We start from the raw sequence: 15,698 nt of genomic DNA on the forward strand, positions 1-15,698 counted from the left end.
TTCTATGCAAACCTCTTAACTTGATGAGATTTTCATTTATCAAATCCTCGATTCGAGGAAGGTTTTGAGGGGGTAGAGGATTGTTTGGTGGATGGTTTTGTGGGGGTACTGGATCATTTGGTGGGGGGTTACGAGGAATATTATTTTCTGCCTCAGTGTCATCATTTTGATCAACCATTCCTATTGAATTGCAAAACGTAATATATATTTTAAAAAAACCTTAATTTTAACCTTTTGTTTCAAAAAAACCTTAGATTCAACTAAAACAAACAAAATCATGCTAAAATCTATTGAATTTAGATTTAAAATGAGTTTTAAAATTTTAAAAAAACATACCTTAATATCTGATACCTGTTCCTATATTTGATATTTGATCGCGCGATATTAGATATCCGATATTATATAAATTGGATATCTGATCCATTGCATATCTTATATTTTGTATATAAGATATAACATATATTTTATATTTTATATGATATTTTATATATAAGATATTACATTATATTATATTTTATATTATAATATAATATTATTATTATATTATATTTTTATAATTTATAACATATTATACTTTTTTATTATATATTATATTATATTATATATATATATATTATATTACATTACTATATATTATAATATTAAATATTATATTATATTATATTATTATAATATTATCCATTATAATATAATAATATAATATTATTATAATATAATAATATTATTATAGTATAATTATTATTATAACATAATATTTTTATATTATTATAATATAATAATAATATTATATGATTATCGGATATCTGATATCAGATTGGATATCCGATAAGGCTCGACCTTTCCTTCTAGGTTTGGTACTTGGATAGGTGGAAAAAAGTCAGAGCAAATTTTGAAGCGCTTTTAGATGTGTTCAAACTCTATTTTTTTCACATCGCTACTTTTTGGCACACCATGATCCTGCACATACCCTCATGTTAGATTATATCATAATGGTTAATATCTTCTAATCAAAGATATCCTTAAAACTTGTCATTCTTGATCTTCTGACGAGGTTATATCTACTTTTGTGTTTATCCTCCCTAACTAAGAGGGAAAGTAGATGTTATTGTAGTTACAATTGGACAAACCCATTGAAGATCTCTCTCTCTCTCTCTCTCTCTCTCTCTCTCTCTCTTTATATATATATATATATATATATAAAAGTAATTCCTATTATATATTAATTAAATTGCATTTTAATAGAACCAACTGCATAATAATAATATGATCGACCCAGTAAGTCTATTATTTGACTGATGATATCATGAAAGTCTTAACAAATTATAATAGCGTGTACATTGGAAAGTCATGACCATGACGAGGTGTGATTCCACAATGGAGTCACAATCCATCGTGGACATGACTCATCCACCGATATATCACCACAAGGAACTTGTGATGATTTTACGATCATAAAACACATAAATTAATTATTCTTCAAATGCATGTGATCTAAATCAGAGTTCAATGTGAAAGTCAAACGATTACAGTGAAGATATGTATACTGTGAAATATATATAATATGAAATATCTATATTAGTTACTACAGTCTATAATTATACTTATAATTAAGATGAACAAAAGTGTATCAACTTTATATAGAAAATAATATATACTAATCTAATCATAAATTTAACACTAAATAAATGAGTAAAATAGATAGATCTAATCTATTTTAAACAAGATCTCTAAGAGAGCTTGAGTCCCTGCCTTGTGATATTAGCAATTCATATGTGAAAATAAAGATTGAGTAGAGGTTTTGGTTGCAAAAAGGCACACAATTATTTGTTTTATCATCTTTAATGGATTAATATAGGGAAAAAATATGTATTGAATTTGGTGGAGAGTGAAAAATAATATGATTATCTCTTGCTATTTAGAAAAAATATGTATTGAATTTGATGGAGGTTAAAATTAATATGATTATCTCCTGCAGTTTGCAAATTGCAAGAACAACTTCTTTGTTTAACTTAAAGATAAAAATAGAATTTTTTTTGATACAAATTCTATTATTTCTTGACAAAAGGACAATGTTGTTAGTTTAATTTTGTGTGTATTATTTGTCTAAATGTTTTTTCATCTATCATCTAGATTTTGAACAGTACAAGGAGTAGAAACATTGGATCACCTATGATAATAGATCAATCAGCATCACATTATGGTAACAAAATTATGGAATATGCCAAAAATTAACAATAAGAATCATTATGAATTGAAAAACACTACTAAATGTATAATTAATTAATTAATTATATATATATATATAATTAATTTAATTAATCCATGTACATGTGATTGTAACTTTAAAACAAATTTCAATACAAGAAGTCCTAAATATCACCCACAGAATAATCAAATTTATGATAAGTAGATTTAGGAAAAAGAGAAAAAGTCAACAATGTTTATACTACTAATAGAAATTATCTAATTAGACCAAAACATGTATTTATTAATTTAAAAAGTTCATAATTTTATATTTGATTAATAATTTTTTTTATTTTTTAAAATAAATTTTAATATGATTAATACAAAATTAATTTTTAAAGAAAGATAACAATCTTTGAACAAAGTTTATGAGCTGATTAATCAATTAATTTAACCAAAACTTAACTCTAGTTCATTTTTTTTCAAAATTACAAAGTAGAGTGTCATGGGCAGTGTGATGATCATTGCAACGCATAGGGGTTGGATGATTTCGGTTGCAGTGACAATGTGATGGTCACAGAAAACATGTTCCAATCCCCCTCTTGTATTTGGCAATCTCTCTAGGAAGACGAATCATCTAGTCGAATTTCACCAGACTAGTGTCTATTATGCGATACAAGACCATACCACATGGTATTAGTATGATAGTTGTGTTTCCCAAATTCATATCGCGTCTAATTATTAGAGCTCTTCCAATGCCACATTATTGCTTGCACAAATCTGTTTGTGTTGGCATTGCGATTTAGATTGTTGCAAATCATGTAGAATAACTGCTTAGCTTCGCCCTAAAGAGATGATGGATCAAATAAAACAAAATATGACCAGCTCCAACTTGGGATTCATGAGAAATTTGCAGGAGGAGGGATTTGACTGCTGTGGATGGCGATTGAATGTGCTAGTTTGTCACTAATCGATTTGGCTCTAAACTTAGTTCTACAGAATACAATGGACTTGTTCAGACCTAAGCTGAAGAAATAGTGTATGATGATGTCCTAAGGTTGGGCTTTGCTGCTGGTGCAATAAAAATTTGTTTAAAAAGACCATTTGTTACCGTGGTGACTTCATCTAAGAAGGGATTGAACCCATATGATTCATCTTTGCAATTAGGATAATCCAACTGAGAATCGAGGTTGCTAGGCTGCACATTTGTAAAGCAGCTTGAAATGTTAGATTTGTAATTGGAGTCAAACCTAGATACAAAACCAGATCCAAACCTACGGGTTCATTTGGCTATATGAATAAGAATATGGGAATAGGAATGCATATTTTGTAATTGTTAATTTAGAATAGAAAATAAGAATACATATTCTTATTCTTGTTTGGTTCAGTCAGAATTTGATGGGGAATTCATAGACCTAAAAATTAATGTTTTCTAGAATAAATAAAATAGGAATAGGAATATGTATTCCAATTCCATCTATTCAGGTGGAATTGTAAATGCTCATTTTTGGGCCAAAATTGGAATATGCATTCCTATTCACAATTCCAATTTGGTGCACCCAAACAGAGAATTTGGAATTTTAAGAATTTACATATGCCTATTATACTCATATTCCTGCTGCCAAACAAACCCTAAATGAATCTGAGTGTGGATGATATTTGTTAGAGGTTGGTAATCCTTGCATATTGTTAGAAATCTCACTTTGGAGTCCATGAGAATTCTGTTTACCTAGAGTTGTCAATGGGGATGGAAATTTGTATACTTCACTATGAAATTTATCATTGTCAGCATATGATACATTGTAAGAAGCCATGTTGATATTGCACTTTGATGGTGAAATGACATGTCATAAAACCAGACCATTCTTGGGCTTAGTAGACTCATATGAGTAAGGAGCTTGACCATCTAGTTCACAAATGCATAGATTTTGTAATATTTTGGGTTACAATAGACCAAGGATCGAATCTCTTCCTAAGCTTAGCATACGAGGCTAAAAATTGAACTCGATAGAGCATTTTGAATCCATGTCATGTCATTCTTGGTCAAATCTTGAATACTATTTTTATTGGAAACATGCATATCTTTGAGCTTTGAATTGATGCTCTTGTGGTGTACACCTTTACGGTCCAATTTCTTGCTCCAATGAATATTCTAGAAGTTCTATCGTGGGAAGCTTACAGAACCAGAGGAAGCTTCTAGATGAAGGTAGAAGTATTTTTTAAATTTTTTTATGTGATCAAAAGCTAAATATATCCTTAGCTAAATTAGAAACAACCAATAAGAAAAAAGAAATTAATGTTAAGAAATTAATTAAAAAATAAATTAGTTTCTAAATTTTAGAATTTAATGATTTTGATTGAAAAAATTAATAGTCAATGGTCTAATGAAAACATTAGTTCCCTCCCTATATATAGGCAGGGACTAACAAAACAAATTTGCCTTCTCAAAATACTAGAACCCTTATGCATATTTCCTTACTAATTCAGAAAGGAGAGCCTCATATAACTAACTTTATAAATGCATAGGCTAAATAATTTGTTATATTTGGACAATGTGAGTAGTGTGATGGATGGATTCAAATTTTCTTTTACTTGTTTCATTGAATATGTTGTGGTCTCTATGGCAAGAATTTTTTGAGAGTAAATTCACTAATAATGTCCCCTCTTTAGATTGAAGAATGGAACAGTAAATTCCATCATACTCAAGAATTTTGTTGACTCAAGAGAACAATGACATCTTTAGGACTATGCTTGAGAGATTATATATGGCGAAGGGCAGACACATGCATGATATCACTAGCCAATCTTTATTAAATCTCATTCATATGGCTCTCTCAAGTGCAAAAGATCTAAGAAAAGAAAATATGAAACTAACTCTTTTCTAGTAAAGGCCTGGTTCAATCGAGAATGCAAAGTGGCTAGGAGAAAGCTAAGGGAGTCTAATAAAACTAGCCTTGACATTAACGTTTACGAGAGTATCCTAAAGAAGAAGAAAAATGATTTTATGGTCACAAGTGTTAGAGTAAATAATTAATTAATTATTAATTATTTATTCTATTTACTTAAGCTTACTTAGGTTAATTCATTTATTTAATATTTAGTATTTAATTCATGTAGTGATGAATTGTTGACAACACGGGAGTTTGTTCCTTTCTAGCATGTTCCACTTTTTTGGATGCTTGGTTGTCAACCTTATCTTCTACCTCCTTCCAGCTTGGTCTACAAGCTTCCTTGAGGCCTTTATAAGCGGTCTCTCTCTCATTGTAAATTCCATTTTCACATAGCAATTCTAATTTACTATTGTGAATTATTCTTGTGCGGCTTTTGCTTCAAGCTCTTTGCTCTCTAGGTTTCTCTTCAGCAAGCTATTTGCATTGCAGGTGATCTTGGCGCATTATTGGAGTCAAATTCTCAACTCTTGCATGGTATCAGAGCCTCCCTGCTGCTTCTTGTGTCGAAAGATCTTGAAGCCATAATTTGGAGTCACAAACCCTAGTTTGTTTGTGCAATTTTTCTTCAAATCAGGGGTAGAGCAAATTTTTGGAGCACTTTCACCGCAAACAGACACCACCATTGGATTCAGAAGGCTGTTTGCAGTCAAGATTCATATAAAGCTTTTCAATTTTGTACACAGGGAATTTTGGAAATTTTTTTGAAGCCTCCAGGTCATTGTCGTACGGACTGTACGAGCGAAAAAGAAAATTTTTTTTATAAAAAAACTGCCATCGTAGTAGCGCCGAAGCGCCACCCAGTGGCCACCTAACAACTTTCCCACCATTGAGGACTTCTTGATGAAGTTCAAATCTCTGCGTACACTTTTACAGGGATGTGGGAAAACCAAGACAGATGATGAGTGTATCTTTTTGATACTCTCAAAGTTGAGGGGACAGTATCAAATCTTCTCTTCCACTTTCTACTCCACTATGGATGCCTTGGGTGATAGACATAGGATGCCTTCATTTGAGATATTTTGTGATCGGTTAACCCATGATAAATCCAAGATTACTCAAATGGATTCACTTTCAGGTTCACAGTCACATGCATTGCTTACACAAGAGTAGAAGTTAAAGCAAATATCAGATCCCTCTTCTGTTGGTTCATCATCTTCTAAGAAGAAGGAGAAAAAGAAGACTGAGACTCCTACCTGTTCCTACTATGGGAAAGGATCTCATGATGAGGCACATTGTTTTCAGAAGAGATTTGATGGCTATGAGAAACAAATTGCAGATTTGCAAGCTCTTCTTCAGAAGAACATTGTTTCTTTTCCATCCACTTCTACCTCACAGGGGTCTTCCTTTTAGTCCTCTTCCACATCTTCGCCATCTACATTGGATCTTGGAAAGGGTCATGCATTATAGGCTACCATTACATCTCCTTCACAAGTTCCTTGGATACTGGATTCAGGTGCTTCTCACCATATGACATCTTCTCAAGGTGTCTTCTCTACTCTTGAGGCTTCTCCTATTCCTCATATTCTCATGGGGAATAACACTGCACTACCTGTCTAAGGGAAAGGTTTAGTTCACATCTAGGATGGTATATTCAATGATGTATTGTATGTTCCATCTTTGTTTGCCAACCTTCTCTCGATTTCTCATATTACAAGAGTGGATCAGGGAAGACAGTTGAGTTCACTACTGATTCAGTCTTCATTCAAGATCGTGCTATAGGAGATCTTATTGCTATAGGGGCAATTGATCCTTCCACTCTCCTCTACACCTTCTTGCACTTTGGTCCACCATCTCCATTGTTGGAGCACACTACTTCTCTTTCATAGGAGCATCATGTGGTGCAGTCAAGATACTTGAACCTTTGTATTGTTCTTGAGATCCCTATTTTGGCTGCTACACCACATCCAGTTGAGGGCTTTTATCCTCTGTAGGATTCTTCTTCTGCTCTACCTAATCCTCCAACTTCATTCATTGAGACTCCAGGTACACTTGTTGCAGATACTATAGTGGACATTCATGACAGTGTCATCACACCTGCCTTGGGGATTCCCTTTCTAGTTCCTCATACATTCTCCTCTGGGCATCAACTAGGCTTTCTAGTTTTGCCTCTCATTTAGGGATTCCCTTGTTATGTACCCTTGTTTCTTCCACATTGGAGTTGCATTGGTTCAATCATTTTTACAGGAGCTCCATCATTCTGGGGGGGCTTTGGTGTCTATTCTCATAGGGGGGCTGGTTGTACTTATGGTTTTGAGAGAGTCTCTTGAAACATTTTCGGTGGAACTTGTCCTTGGGGGGTCTTGTTGAGGCCTTCCTTCCTTTCTTCCTTTCTTTATTTTTCAGCATGTTTGTACTTACCTCTTTTTGGGGGAGGGTTTTTCCCACATGGTTTTCTCTCTTTCCCCATTTATAGAGGTTGCATCTTCTTGCATTGTACATGGGTACCTAACATGGCCTTGTTGCCAGGACCCATTCTGCATTTTCATCTTAGTTTTGCGAACTTAAGGCATTCCCCTAAGTTGCAATTAAATAATTAATTATTTATTTATTATTTATTCTATTTACTTAAGCTTACTTAGGTTAATGCATTTATTTAATATTTAGTATTTAATGCATGTAGTGATGAGTTGTTGACAACATGGGAGTTTGTTCCCTTCTAGCATGTTCCACTTTTTTGGATGCTTGGTTGTCAACCTTATCTTCTACCTCCTTCCATCTTGGTCTACAAGCTTCTTTGAGGCCTTTATAAGCGGTCTCTCTCTCATTGTAAATTCCATTTTCACATAGCAATTCTAATTTCCTATTATGAATTATTCTTGTGCGGCTTTTGCTTCAAGCTCTTTGCTCTCTAGGTTTCTCTTCAACAAGCTATTTGCATTGCAGGTGATCTTGGCGCATTATCGGAGTCAAATTCTCAACTCCTACAACAAGGAGAGAAGAGTTAATCTTTCTTAGCAAAAATAACAACAAACTTTTTTGGAGAGCACTTTTGCCACAAAAGAAACAAACTAAAAATAATATCACTGTCGCTCAATATTTTGAGTATGCCAAACAACTTTATAAGAAGGATGATGACATGGACCCATCACCTTTGGTAAACAACACAAAAAACCTTTTTATTATGCAAGAGGTTGAAAGGAGTATTAAGAAGTTAGGCCCCAGTAAGGCAAAAGACATGGAGGAACTTCAAGTGGAGTATCTCAAGTGGGGAACAAAAACACTTTCACCCCTCATTATGAGAATTTTTAACATTATCAGTCAACACATATTTCCTTGTGATTGGACGATTAGCCTCACTATACCTCCATACAAGAGCAGTGATGTTAATAGCCCCTCTAATTACAGGACCATAATGATCAACCCTCTATTTGCAAAAATTTTTGGCAGCTTGATAGGAAACAAAATTAGCAAATGGACAAAAGTTGCTACCTTCATAAGGCCAAGGGTGTTAGCCATGCCTATGTTCTTTGAATTATTCATTTATTGCCATGCAAGCATCATAAGGATACGTAAAAACCTTATTCATTTCTTTTATATTCCTAAGTCTTTAAATTCTTCATATTGCATGACATATCCTCAAGATTTCAAGTCATGATCATACAACTATCTTTCATCACCTTGTCACTTCAGTTTAACGCTTAACCATCAGATGAGTTGCAAAGGTGTGACACAATCTAGATAATCATCAATATGATTTCATAGCTATTAGTTTTAGCATTCGATTTCATGTTGTGAAAGAGAGAGAGCTATGATTGCATGATCGCACAACATTTCTGCCTTAAGGGATTTTATGTTGTGAAGCTACAATGGAGAGCAACCGTTAAGTTAAATGGTTGTCGCATCTTCACACACACTCAAGGTCAACCCAGAGTTAAGGTGGTGACGATGAAAAATGTTTTGGTTGCACTTTTGTAGGGTTAAATGCTAAACCCTAGTTCAGGTAATGAGGAAGTGATGAGTTAACACCTGTCTTAGTGAGCCCCTCTATGTTTTCCAAGCAATATAAATTGATGCATCTTCCCAACCGTCAGATTAGAAGTAGATCAATGGATGTCACTTTCTTTCTTTTCAAAGATGCATGAAGAATAGCCCTAGTGGGAAAATGATGTAGTGGTACATGACTTTGTGGGCCTAATTCTTATGAGATCCTCATGGCATCATCATAGGGGTGTTTAGGAGACAACTAATATGATCAGTTTTAAAAGAGTTGTTCATTAAATGAAAGTAGATTAATTGAGTCGATACCACTCCATTGAAAAGCTTTAGTGATTTAAGTTGTGATGATGCAACTCTAAACAACTATAGTCAAGTTACGGGGCTTCATATCTTCACACGTGGTTGAGGTTAACCAAGGGTCAATATGGCAAGGTTGTACATTTTATTGTTCGCACTGTCACAAAAAGTTAAAAGTGAACCTGATTAAAGTTGCGAAGTTGTGAATTCTTTTGTTTTCACTATTGTAGGGTTACTTATAGGGTTAGTGAACTAGGGTGCAAAGGTGCGATAGCAGTTAGTCAGACAATTATCATCATTTTGTAGCAGTTAGTGGAAAGAAGATGCAAGAATTTGCGATAGTGCAATCGATAGTTAAAAATGCTCTTCACAGCTTCACAAGTATTTACTCGCAGTTATAGTTTTTAGTTGCAAAGCTGTGAAATAAGAGGTGGAAATCATCAAAAAAGTGATTGTGACATCACATGACATCAGGGTGTTTCATGTTTGGCAGTTCTGATGAAGCGACAAAGGCAAGGATGATTGCAGCGTAGCTTTGCACAGTTAAAGGGTTGTTAAGTCCAAATTGCGATGAGGCAGTGCATTTTATGTTGTTTACAAGGTTGCAACAGTTTATGTGCTAAACTGTTTTCAAGCTATGAAGCAGTGATAAAGGTATAAAATTCACATTGCAGTTTTGCATGGTTAAACAATTAAAGAGGAAAATTGGTTGCGAAACCATAAATAGAGGTAATCAATAGGTCAACAGTTATGTAACGACATTGTAATCGATATGTTATAATCATGAGAATAGTCTGTCCATGCCATTCATAATTGATGGTTTATGAAATTAATATTGTTCAACATTTAATTTTATGCATGCATGCATGCGCTCATGCACACACACACAACCATTCACCCTTGGACTGTCATGTCCCCTATTCAAATAATTAAAAAAAAAAAAACTTTGTTAAGGTAGGCAGGCTCCAAAAAGGTGAAATTTTGGAAAAAGAGGCTAATCTTTGGAAACCAATAGACTAATAAATAAAAATTACTATTAAATTATATTTTATTAACCCCTCTTGGACGTGAGTTAGGGTTATGCCCTCTTTAAAAGGGGTTTGGAGGCATTTTGGGCTCATTCTACAACTTGATTCTTGCTAATTTTCTTGTTGTTCTTCAAAGGCTGCCAAACCTATGGAGAAGGAGACCCAAGAACGAGAGTTTTCAGGTTTCCAGGAAGGCTAAGGATGGGAGTTTGAAGCCATTCCATGTGCATGCTCATACAGAGTTTGCCTTTGTGCTGAATAGTGCCGATTTGGGTGTTTTCGGGGTTGTTTTTGGTTTGAGTTTGGGTTTTCAGTTGAGTGTTTCATATCAGTTTGGTTTGCTGCTGTATTTCAGACTTTATGATGTTAAAATAGAGCTGAATATATGTATGGGGTTGTGATTAAACTTCTGAGATAGTTTATGAGTGTTTTTGTGGTATTTTCGGGCATTTTTGTGTTAATTTCGGGAGCCCGATTGAGCATAGTTTTGCCCTACATTTGTGAGCTGTTGTGTAAAGGCTATACGGATCTGAAAATGTCAATTTGTAGGCTGTTATGCCACTGAAAGTTCTGTAAAAATTTCTATTTTCAGATTTATTAATAATTTGTGAAGTTGTGAAGTTTTTGGCACTAATTTGGACATACCCGATTTGGGTTTTATTGGGAAATTGGCAGATCTTTATAATATTGGTTGTTTGATTTTAAAGTTCTGATTTGAGGCTGGAAATATTATACAAAATCAGTAAAGGGACATTTCAGTGGTATCAGAGCCATGATCTTGCCAGCCTGAGGGTTTGTAGAAGTTGCATGTCAGTTTTAACAACTACCCAGATCTTGCATGTCAAGTTTTGACAACTACCCAGATCTTGCATGTCATATTTTATGATTGCATGCAACTAAGTGAAAGAGAAAAAAGATATTTGCAGCGAGAAAAGAATAAAGAAATTTTGATCAAACCCCCAGTTGAAAGCAAAAGTACAAAATCCAAGGAAGAAAAAAGTATGGCTGATCCAGATGAGATGGCAAAGAAATTCTTCCAAGACATCCAAAATACTCAGAAGCAAACAGTGGATGGTTTGGCGAAAACTAGAGAGGCTTTGCGAATATTGATAGAAAAATTACAAGGAATTGCATCTATTAATGAGAAAGGGAGCACTTCAGAGGAGCCAAGAAATGGGAGATCCACACTATCTAAATCAACCAAATCTATTTTCTTGCCTGCAGATGAGCCACCAGTACCAAATCCAGCCATTAATCCAGTGGAAGAGGTTACAGGTAATTTGATTACATTAAGAGCTACTTACAATGGCTTAGATGATGACTTTCATAGTTCAGTTCCTTTTAGAGAATATGTGGATATGATGAACGCTTTGATGCCCAAGAAAGAGAATAGGAGGGACCATGACACAAGTGGAAGAGAGCTCAAAAATAAAATAAGCAAGTTTACAGCACCTACTTTTGATGGAACAAATAAAATTTCAGCTAGAGCATGGCTACAAAAATTACAAACTTTCTTCACACTTAACCCCATAAAAGAGAGTGATGCTATTCAATTTGCAAGTCTACACTTGGAAGATGCAGCCTATGATTGGTGGTATCATGGAATGACTACTCAAAGTCATGATCAGGTAACTACATTTGAAGATTTTAGTCAAAGAGTGATAGATAGATTTGACCTCAAAGATGATGAAGAGTACTTTAAAGAATTGTCAAAGTTGAAGCAAACCAAATCAGTTAATGAGTATATAGAAGAATTTCAAAAAGTGGCTGTTATGGTACCTGATATGAGTGAAAAGAGGATCGTTTATCTTTTTCTTGATGGTTTAGAAGATTCTGTTAAGGGTTTGGTTAAGGCTTTCTCACCCTCAACCTTACAGGAAGCTATCAAAAGAAGCTTGCAACTTGAAACTTGCGTGCCTATGAAATCAATCACTAATCAAAAACCCCCAAATCTTTGGCAACATAAGAGAAATTTTCAGAAAAAGACTTTCCCAACACTACCACCAAAAGATGTGACAAATGTGGCAAAAAAGAAGGTAGATGAAGAGACTAGGAGTGAATTATGAAGGAAAAAGCTTTGTTTTACTTGTAGAGAACCATGGGTTCCAGGAGACAGATGTTTGGGGAAAGGTCAAGTGCACTATATTGAAGTTGCTTCAGAATCTGATTCAGATGAGCATGAGGAATTTCATGATACTAAGGAGGAGGTAGAAGAAGAGAAAGTAAAAGAAATCAGCAAGGATGGCACTTTAGCAGCATTATCAGGAGTCCCAAGATACCATCCCTTCCAAATTCGAGGGGTACTAGCAGGGCAAAGGTTGACTATTCTTCTTGATAGTGGGGCAACTCACAATTTTATTGATGAGGGATTTGTCATGAAAAGAGGGCTTAAACCAGAAGATTTTGAGGGATTCAATGTTACTGTAGCTGATGGATTCACTATGCCTTGCACACAGGTGGTGAAACAACTCAAGATGACCTTAAGAGATTATGAGTTATGTGATGACTTCTATGTGGTTGGTATTGGGGAGACAGATCTTGTATTGGGTGTTCAATGGTTGCACTCTATCAGAGGCTATTACATGAACCATCAAACTATGGAGTTTAAATTTCATTCCAATGGGAAAGAAGTCATATTGAGAGGGTTATCGAATGGAGCACCTAAGGTGGTCTCTGCAAAGAGGATGGAGAGGACTTTTCGAAGAGGACAAGTAACATGGGCAACAGGAGTCATAATCCAACCAATAAGCTCTCCAAAGAATCAAGGTAATTTCCATTTTGAAATTCAAAATATTCTTGATAAGCATAGTATAGTTTTCAATGATTTGCCTCCAGGATTACCACCAGATAGAGGTTTTGAGCATGTTATAGAGTTAGAACAGGGTGCCAAACTAGTTATAACAACCCCATACCGCCATCCAAGAGGTTATAAGGAAGAAATTGAAAAAACTATTAAAGAACTCCTGGACATGGGATTCATAAGGCCTAGCTCTAGTCCATTTGCATCATCTGTGGTACTTGTCAAGAAAAAGGATGGTACAATGAGAATGTGTATAGACTACAGGGCTCTAAACAAGAAGACCATAAAAAATAGGTATCCCATACCATGCATAGATGAACTCATTGATGAATTACATGGTGCTGTATATTTCTCAAAAATTGACTTAAGATCAGGCTACCATCAAATCCGAATGAGGAGTGAAGATGTGGAAAAGACTGCTTTCTGATGTCACTATGGGCACTTTGAATTTCTTCTTATGCCGTTTGGACTCACTAATGCACCTAAAACATTCCAATCTTGTATGAATAAGGTATTCAGTCAGCATCTTCGAAAATTTGTTTTGGTATTTTTCGATGATATCTTGATATACAGTAAAACATGGGAAGAGCATCTAAAGCACATAGACACTGTTTTGGGAATCTTGGAGCAGCAATCCTTCTATGCTAAGCTATCTAAATGTGAGTTTGGTTTGACAAAGATCCTATATTTGGGACATATTATAAGCTCTAAAGGAGTACAGGTTGTTGATGAATTGATTTATTACAAGAACAGGATCTTCTTAGTGCCGGGGTCAAAAACTAAGGAGAGGATATTGAGGGCCTTTCATGACACACCTTTGGCTGGTCACCAGGGATACTTCAAGACATACAGGCAAATTCGAGAGAGGTTTTCATGGAAGGGTATGAAGGAGGATGTCCTTAAACACATTAAGGAATGTATGGTATGCCAACAAAGCAAGAGTGAGCAAAATTTTCCTGCAGGGTTGTTGTAGCCACTTCCTATTCCCGAACAAAAATGGGAAAGTATTTCCATGGATTTCGTCACTGGGTTGCCCAAGGTTCAAGGTAAGGATTGCATATATGTGGTGGTAGATAGACTAACTAAGTATGCACATTTCTTTCCTATCACATCTGATTTCAAGGCATCACAAGTGGCCGAATTGTTCTTCAAGGAAATTTTTAGATTACATGGTTTGCCTAGAAACATTGTTAGTGACCGGGACAGTAGATTCCTCAGCTCTTTTTGGAAGGAGCTCTTTCATTTGGCAGGAACTGAACTCACTCCCAGTACTAGCTATCACCCTCAAACAGATGGACAAACAAAGATAGTTAATTAAAGGAATGAAGGATATTTGAGGAACTATGTTTCAAATCAACAACATGCTTGGGTGAAATGGTTACACCTAGGGGAGTATTGTTACAATACATCTCATCACATGTCTATTGGTATGCCTCCTTTTCATGCTCTTTATGGTTATGATGCCCTTTCCTTTGTTGATCTAATACTTTTCGATAGCAGAGTACCCGCAGCAAGTGATTTCATCAAGCAAAGCCAAGACATAATAAGGTCCCTCAAGGATAATCTACAACATGCACAAAACCAACAAAAGATATATGCTAACAGGAAAAGGATTGAAAGATCTTTTGAGGTGGGAGATTTGGTATTTGTTAGGTTGCAGCCATATAAGCAAAGCACCTTGAAGAGGAGTGGGGCAGAGAAACTCAAGCCAAGGTTCTATGGGCCTTATAAAATCATCAAGAAGGTAGGAGAGGTAGCTTATGAATTGGAGCTCCCACCAAACAGCAAAATACATAATATTTTTCATGTATCTTGCTTAAAGAAGGTTCCAGGCCAGAAAACCATAGTATCTACAGAATTACCACCTCTTGATGATGAAGGGAAATTAGTTTTGATACCAGAAGAGATTTTGGATAGAAGAGAGAAAAGGTTGAGAAATAGGAGCATCATAGAGCATTTGGTCAAATGGAAAGGATTACCACTAGAGGATGCAACTTGGGAAGGAGAACATATTCTTGAGAATTCCAACCTTCATTTCTTGAGGAAAAGCAATATTTGGGAGGGGAGGACTTGTCATGTCCCCTATTCAAATAATTAAAAAAAAAAAACTTTGTTAAGGCAGGCAGGCTCCAAAAAGGTGAAATTTTGGAAAAAGAGGCTAATCTTTGGAAACCAATAGACTAATAAATAAAAATTATTATTAAATTATATTTTATTAATCCCTCTTGGACGTGAGTTAGGGTTATGCCCTCTTTAAAAGGGGTTTGGAGGCATTTTGGGCTCATTCTACAACTTGATTCTTGCTAATTTTCTTGTTGTTCTTCAGAGGCTGCCAAACCTGTGGAGAAGGAGACCCAAGAACAAGAGTTTGCAGGTTTCTAGGAAGGCTAAGGATGGGAGTTTGAAGCCATTCCATGTGCATGCTCATACAGAGTTTTCCTTTGTGCTGAATAGTGCCGATTTGGGTGTTTTCGGGGTTGTTTTTGGTTTGAGTTTGGGTTT

General features: G+C 35.0%; 1 pseudogene; it reads right to left on the reverse strand.

Moving 5' to 3' along the window:
- Window positions 1–3,791: 3,791 nt before the first annotated feature.
- LOC149565311 (uncharacterized) overlaps window positions 3,792–15,698 on the reverse strand; it is a 100,915-nt pseudogene continuing 89,008 nt past the window's right edge.

This window comes from Cupressus sempervirens, chromosome 3 (genome assembly GCF_028749045.1).
Source record: "Cupressus sempervirens isolate cs-2001-9-10 chromosome 3, ASM2874904v1, whole genome shotgun sequence".
Taxonomy (NCBI): Eukaryota; Viridiplantae; Streptophyta; class Pinopsida; order Cupressales; family Cupressaceae; genus Cupressus; species Cupressus sempervirens.